The sequence below is a fragment of the Bison bison genome, unplaced genomic scaffold (assembly GCF_000754665.1).
Source record: "Bison bison bison isolate TAMUID 2011002044 unplaced genomic scaffold, Bison_UMD1.0 scf7180017864042, whole genome shotgun sequence".
In the NCBI taxonomy this organism is placed as follows: Eukaryota; Metazoa; Chordata; class Mammalia; order Artiodactyla; family Bovidae; genus Bison; species Bison bison.
In genome coordinates, this window is record NW_011494614.1 from 630,704 (window position 1) to 638,108 (window position 7,405).

The following is a 7,405-nucleotide window of genomic DNA, read 5'->3' on the forward strand; positions in this document are numbered from 1 at the left end:
ATGGAGCTTGGCTCTCAGGGAAGTACAGTTTGACATTCTCCTCAGTAGCATTCCACAACCAAGCCCTCTGTTCTACCTGAGTCCAATATTCTCTTGGGGGTGGGCATTGTGACACCACATTCTCTGGGATTTCCCCCCACTTGAAAAAAAAAAACACTTTTTTATTTATTTGGCTGTGCTGGGTCTTAGTTGCAGCACCCAGGATCTTCAATCTTCATTGCAGCACTCAGGATCTTTAGTTGTGGCATGTGGGGTCTAGTTCCCTGACCAGGGATCAAACCTGGGCCCCCTGCATTAGGAGCGCAGAGTCTTAGCCACTGGACCACCAGGGAAGTCTTAGGATTTCCCCCAACTTTGACAGCCACTCCTGAAAGTCTCCTTTCCCGTCTCTGGTTCGTCATGTCACCCCCAGAAGGTTGGCAGTTTTGGGACACAGGACTGAGTCACTCCCTCATTTCCATGCGTATTGCTCCCCAGGTCTTCTCCCCCCACCCCACAGCTCAGATACCCTATAGATGCTGATGGCCCCAAGTGCTCCCTCCAGCCTGGCCTCCCTCACAACTCCAGACTCAGATAAACATCTGTGTGCTTGCTGCCTTCAACCACGAGTCTCTCTCTGGCTTTCTCCCCTGAACCAACCCTTTCCTGTCTCTTTCATCTCAGTAAATGGAACTTAGTTATTCAGGATAAACACCTAGGAGTGGCCACCTTTGGCTCTTTCCTTTTTCTTATTCCTATAACCACTTCTCCACCCCATCTCCCCATCCAATCCTTTAGTGAGGCCTGTTGACTCTCCCTTTAAAACCCGGCCCCCAGGTACCCCCTTCTCTGTAGCTCTCCCATTCTTGTCCAGGCCAAAATCATGTTGCCCCTGAACTGATACAGTAGCTTCCTGGATGCTTCATTCCTTCCTGAATGCATCCCCTATACTCATGTTTCTTCACAAAGCAGCTCGAGCTAGTTTAAAAAATCTGAATCATGCCATTTATGCTCCTTCTTAAAATTCTTCAGTGGCTTTCTCTTGCTGGAAAGAAATCCAGTCCCCTAGCTTTGGCCTCTGAGGGCAAGGATCTAACTTCCCACGGACCTCCTCCTCAAACCACTTCCCTGCATCCACTGGCCTCCGGCCTTGCTGGCTGATCCAACCTCAGGCCTTTGCGCTCGCCATTCTCTTCTTGTTAAGAAGCTTCCCTCCAGGGGACTTCGCATGTATTTGCATCCGTTGGCCACTCCATCTAAGGTAGCCATCTGGTCATTTTTAGCATATTACTCCATTCCTGTTCTCTGTAGCATGCTTCTGATATTTTCTTGTTTGGTTTGTCATCTGTTTGTCTCCGCCAGTTGCATGTACACTCCATGAGAACAGGTGCCAGGCTGGTTTTGTGCATGGCTATGATGTGTTGGAGAAGACTCTTGAGAGTCCCTTGGACTGCAAGGAGATCCAACCAGTCCATTCTGAAGGAGATCAGCCCTGGGATTTCTTTGGAAGGAATGATGCTAAAGCTGAAACTCCAGTACTTTGGCCACCTCATGCGAAGAGTTGACTCATTGGAAAAGACTCTGATGCTGGGAGGGATTGGGGGCAGGAGGAGAAGGGGATGACAGAGGATGAAAATGCTGGATGGCATCACTGACTCGATGGACGTGAGTCTGAGTGAACTCCAGGAGTTGGTGATGGACAGGGAGGCCTGGCGTGCTGCGATTCATGGGGTCGCAAAGAGTCGGACACGACTGAGCGACTGATCTGATCTGATCTTATCTGATGACCTCAAGGGCCCGCACAGGGCCCACCGCACCCGAAGTGCTGTCAGGTCTGGAGTTTGGTTCTGCCCCGCTTACAGGCTAATGAGTCAGCCTTTGACTCTTGCATGGGTGCTGGCAGGAGACATGAGACTCGGAGGCTGGAAATTAAGGACTTTATTCCTCCCAAGACAGCAAGCAGCGTGTGTGCGCCAGGTTTCCCTTGCTCCTGGTTCTCACGAGGGAGACAGGACCTGGGCCGGATGGTGAGAGCATGCACAATGAGCTTGTGCTCCAGGTGAAGGACACAGAGCTTGGGGGAATTCATGACTCTGACAGTCAGCAGTGTGCACGCCTGTCCTTCATCCGAAGGGAGACATTACCTCATCCCTCAAGGTTTCTTGCTGATGACACAACCCTGAGAAATGGGTAAAGAGCAGTCAGGCCTTGTACGCCTGGCACACCCAGCAAGGTGTGTAGGTGCGTGAGTCACATGGAGGAATGTGGTAAATATTTGTTGAATGAATGAATGAAAGAAACGTAGTCTAGTGACCAGGTGCCAGCGTTGATGCCTGCAGATGGACTCACCTGGCGTGCATTCCTGCCTGGATCCCCGCCCCTCACTTGCTTTGGGCTTCCCTTCTACCACTGTTCTTCTCAGCCCTCACCACGCCTCACTCCAGCTGCATTCACTGAGGCTGAATGCTTGCTGGGACTGATGGCATCTTCTGCTACCGCCTGAGTCAGATACTATCTTTTTCTGCTTGCTGGATGGGGATTCCCCCCAGTGTCTGTGGCTGGCAGTCGCCCCAGAATCTGCCCTGCCCCACCCCCACATCACGCTGCTATTTAGTGGCCCAACATTGGCCCTGTCCCCATGACATGAGGCGTGTTAACGATGGTGCTTTGATGGCACTTTCCGTCACATACTGGGTGTGTAAGAGGTGTGGCTAGGCGTGTGTAAGGTGTGGCTGCTCATGCTTCTCATCCTAGAAAGTACTCTGTGGAATGGCATTACATTGTCCTCTCCCATAATCCACAGCCTAGACTTACAGATTTAGAAAGTTCAGATTTCTAAATTTTTGAACTTGAATCCAGGCGATGTCCAGAGTTGACATAATTTAGTGATGTTGACTGACCAGTAGAGAGCTCTAAGAGAGTGAAGAAATATTTGAAAAGCAATTAATTTAATTGGCAGAAAGTCCTGTCAGATAGTTGGAACGTTGACAGCAGTGTACCCGGACATTCTTACACTGTATGTAAACTCCATGGGAAGTTAAATTCTATGCAGAAGTGGTCTGGCAGGCACAGAATTAGACACCGCACTAGGAGGAGCTGGCTAGGGAGGGATAATGGCATCCTGCTTTGAAAGCCTAATGTATCTGTCTTCATGTTAGAGACAATCCTAGGAATTTCTTGGTGGTCCAGTGGTTAGGACTCTGTGCTTTCACTGTTGAGGGTGCGGGTTCAACCCCTGGTCGGAGAACTAAGATCCCACATGCCTTGAGACCAAAAAATAAATTAATTAATTAAAAAACATAAAAAAAAGAGAAACATTCCTGCTAACGAGCCTTATCATTACCCTAAAGAGTTCTTGTTATGAGCCAATTGTTGTCTCTTGGATTCTTCTTTTTAAATATTTCTAGGATTGACAATTCTCCCTTTTTGATCAACACATTTTTTTTTTCTTTCTTTGGGTTTCCAATTTTTTTTCTGATTCTTTCACTATGTAACTAATACATAAATACATTTTGTTGTAAAAGATCCAAGCAACACATACATCTCTAGAGACAAAGCACATGAAATTTCTCTGTCACATCCCTTTGCCATCCCCTCTCCTGTCCCTGGGACACCATGGAAATAAATGACTTGGAATATGGAAAGAATCAGACAGGAAGACCTCAATACGTATAAGTGACTATTTCTGAGAGAGGAGTTTGTTAGTGATTTATATTTATCTTTATATTTTACTGTTTTCTTAAAATAATAACTCATTATTTCTTTTTATTTATTTATTTTTTTTTTCATTATTTCTTTTAAGAAGAAAAAAAAATGTTTTCCTAAGAAAAAGCAGAAAAGAGCATAGCCTCTGGAATCCCACAGACATGGATCTGAATGCCGGCTGTACCGCTCCTCGCCCCCCACCCCCATGTGTACGCACTGCTTTTCCTCCTTGAACCTCAGTTTCCTCATCTGTAAAAAATGGGTGTAACACCCCCTTCCCTCCCTTACGAGGTCGTTATGAATAAAGTATGTGAAAGCACCGGACACGTGGTCATCACTCACTACATCAGCTTCCTCCCAAGGAAAAGAAAAGGCGCGTTGCCCTGGGCCCCCTTGGCAGGCCATTTCTAATTTTACACGTGGAAGGTTCCAGAGCTGAAAAGTTGTGAAGATACTGTGTGTGCACACATGTAGGTATGTGTGGGAAGAAAAGGAAATACAAGAGCAAAACTCTTAAAATGATGCAAAATATGGGCATGTACTTAATACCACTGAATTAGGCACTTCAACATGGTTGGAATGGTAATTTGATGTTAACTAATTTTACCACAGCAAAACATGTTTTTTAAAAAACTGCTGAAAGAAGAGTGAGAACACCTTTCTTTCTTACACCCTTTGAGCCCCAGACTTTCTCAGGTAAAGCTGCAAAACCACGTTTTGGGTTTTCTTATAGAGTTTCAGTCAAAGGAGCTCTTTTTACCTGTGTTAATTGTACTGTTCCAGTAAATACAGATAAACATGCAGTATGGAAAGTGTTTTTTTTATAAGTTTCAAAAAAACACACAACAAACCACACACAAACACAACTCAGTGATTATAGGTCTTTGACCACTGGCATATGCTGTTTCTCCGATCAGGGTCGCCATCTGGAATGGAGGGGGCAGGGAAGAGAGTGGGACTAGAGGGCTGAAGTGGCTGGAACATGTGGCAAAGGAGACTGCCTTTGCTCTTTTGCCCTTGGATCTCACTTCCAACCTCTTCTTCTGCATCTTTTCATTGTTGTTGTTCAGTCACTAAGTTGTGTCTGATTCTGTGACCCCATGGACTGCAGCATGCCAGGCTTCCCTGTCCTTCACTATCTCCTGGAGTTTGCTCAGATTCATGCCCATTGAGTCGATGATGCCATCCAACCATCTCATCCTCTTCACCCTCTTCTTCCTCTGCCTTCAGTCTTTCCCAGCATCAGCGTCTTCTCCAGTGAGTCTGCTCTTCATATCAGGTGGCCAAAGTATTGAAGCTTTAGTTTTAGCATCAGTCCTTCCAATGAATATTCAGGGTCGATTGATTTCCTTTAGAATTGACTGGTTTGATCTTGCTGTCTGAGGGACTCTCAAGAGTCTTCTCCAGCACCACTGTTCAAAAGCATTGATTCTTTGGTGCTCAGCCTTTTCATCTTAGTCTTAATGAATGTTCTTTCAATACATTGGCTCCATACTTGGAGAATATGCTGGGGAAGAATTGCAATGTGCCAGCTTTTTACTCCTTGGACAGCCATCTGCTGCTGCCCTGGGGTGCTCTGACTTGGGCAGTCAGGGTAGCTGCCAGTTATTAGGGTCCTCCTACACCCAAGTGCAAACATTCCATTCTCCATACTTTGCTGGTTTTTCTCACAGTAACCCCTTAAGGTGGGCTTTATTACCTCCATTTTATAAATGTGGAAACTAAGATCCAAGCAGAGTAGTGTTTTGCCTAAAGCATCACTGCTAATAAGTGGCAGAATCAAGGATCCGAATCTTGACCTGTTTAATCTCTCAAGTCCACACACTTTTCATCATGCTTGGTAGGTCACTTCACTTGTAATAACTGTAGTATAAAAACAAGGGGAAGAGAAAAGAAGGCCATGCAGTTGGGCTAGATTGGTAGTTCTCAGCTCTGGCTGCATGTTGGACTCTGCTGGGAAGACTGAGAAAAAACATTCAAGCACAGCCCTACTACTGCCAGGGATTCCAGTTCAGGTCCTAACATGTTAAAACTCCCCCGGTGATTCTAAAGGGCAAGTGGGTTGAGAACCCCTAGTCTACACCAATGCTTTGCAAACTGGAACTGCATTTAGTCCACTTGGGTCTGTGTTAAAATGCAGATTCTGATCCAGCAGGTCTGGGTGTGCCTGAGATGCTATACTTCTAACAAGCTCCCGGCTGGTGCAGATGCTGTAGGTCCATGGACCACACTTTGAATAGTCAGCATCTGAATGATCTCTAGGTCTCTGTCCCCTTCTAACATGTTGTGACCGTAGAGAAAGAAGTTCTAAAGCACAGGCGTTCTGTTCTGTTTCCACCAAGCTTCCTGCATTCCTATATCCTGTCATCTCCATCTGTATTTCTGTTGATGGTCAAAATATGTAAAGGCTGAATGCCAACATGATGGACCATGGGCCACGGTGAAGAAGCACAGACTAGGCCTGGGTTCACATCCCAGTTCTGTTGCTTGCCAGCTGTGTGAGTTCAGGCAAGTTACTTAATCTCTCTGCGTCTTAAATTCCTCAACTCCAAATTGAGGATAGTATACCTTTATTGCATTGGGACATGGGGAGGATTAAATGGGTTAATATAGACCAAGCACTTTGTACCAACAGGTGCCCAAGAAATGGCAACTGCTGTTACCTTGGTGGACTTTACAGACTGATCTACTCTGATAGAGCTCCCTGGTCTAATCTGATACAGCTCGCTGTGAGTCAGGGGAACCCTGATCTCTGTCCTCTGCACAAAGCAGAGTCCGCCTTTGATCTCAGTGTCAGGTGACACGGTGACATAAGCCATCTCAAGGCGCCGGACTTTCTGGCCAGTGTCCTTGCCTAAAGAATGATGGGCCAGAGAAACCCTTGCTTCCTCCCTTCTCAGGACTATTTGATTATCTCCCCATCTCTGTTCCCTGCCTACCTGTGGAAATTCCCTGGGGGTTTTTGTTATTAAAAACAGAGAAGGTTAGCTTTTAAGGTATGGGTTCTTAAGTGCTACTCTGAGACTAATCGTTAGGAGTAATTTATTCAGTCAGTATTAATAGATGCCCAGGTGCAGGGGATACCAGGGACAAACAAAACCTTCACAATCTCTTTCAGCCTAGAATTTGTCAAAAGGGTGGGGGCAGATGTTGAACAAATACAATATCCATTTGCCATTGTGGAAAGTGGTGTGAAAGGAAACAACAAGGCTTCCTGGAGAGAAAATACTGCCAAGTTTGTGGCACCATCAATTTTGACTTAAAAGCCTTGTGATTGCCTGTGTGTGGACTAGGCTGGAGCAGGGCAGGAGGGAGGCAGGCCAAGCTGTTAGGAGCTCTGATAGTGGTCCGGGCCCAGGTGGTGACAGTGGAGCCGGAAGAAGTTGGTGGAATCACGACTAGGGACAGATTTCTTTCATTTGTCTTAAGTATCATAAAATGTCAGTTTGTAGATCAATTACTTTTATAGTTTTTCCCCTTTTGTTCAATACAGATTGGGGCTCAGCTGGTAAAGAATCCGCCTGCAATGCGGGAGACCTGGGTTTGATCCGTGGGTTGGGAAGATCCCCTGAAGGGAAAGGCTCCCCACTCCAGTATTCTGGCCTGGAGAATTCCATGGGCTGTATAGTCCATGGGGTCACAAAGAGTTGGACACAACTGTGTGACTTTCACATTCAATACAGAAGACACCATGTTATCACCATGGAAAATTCTAACTAGT

General features: G+C 46.2%; 1 non-coding gene across 1 annotated transcript; it reads right to left on the minus strand.

The window, feature by feature from the left end:
* Positions 1-259: 259 nt before the first annotated feature.
* Positions 260-332, minus strand: TRNAR-CCU. The gene has a single exon. It is a non-coding gene; the product is annotated as a tRNA-Arg (tRNA).
* Positions 333-7,405: the final 7,073 nt, after the last annotated feature.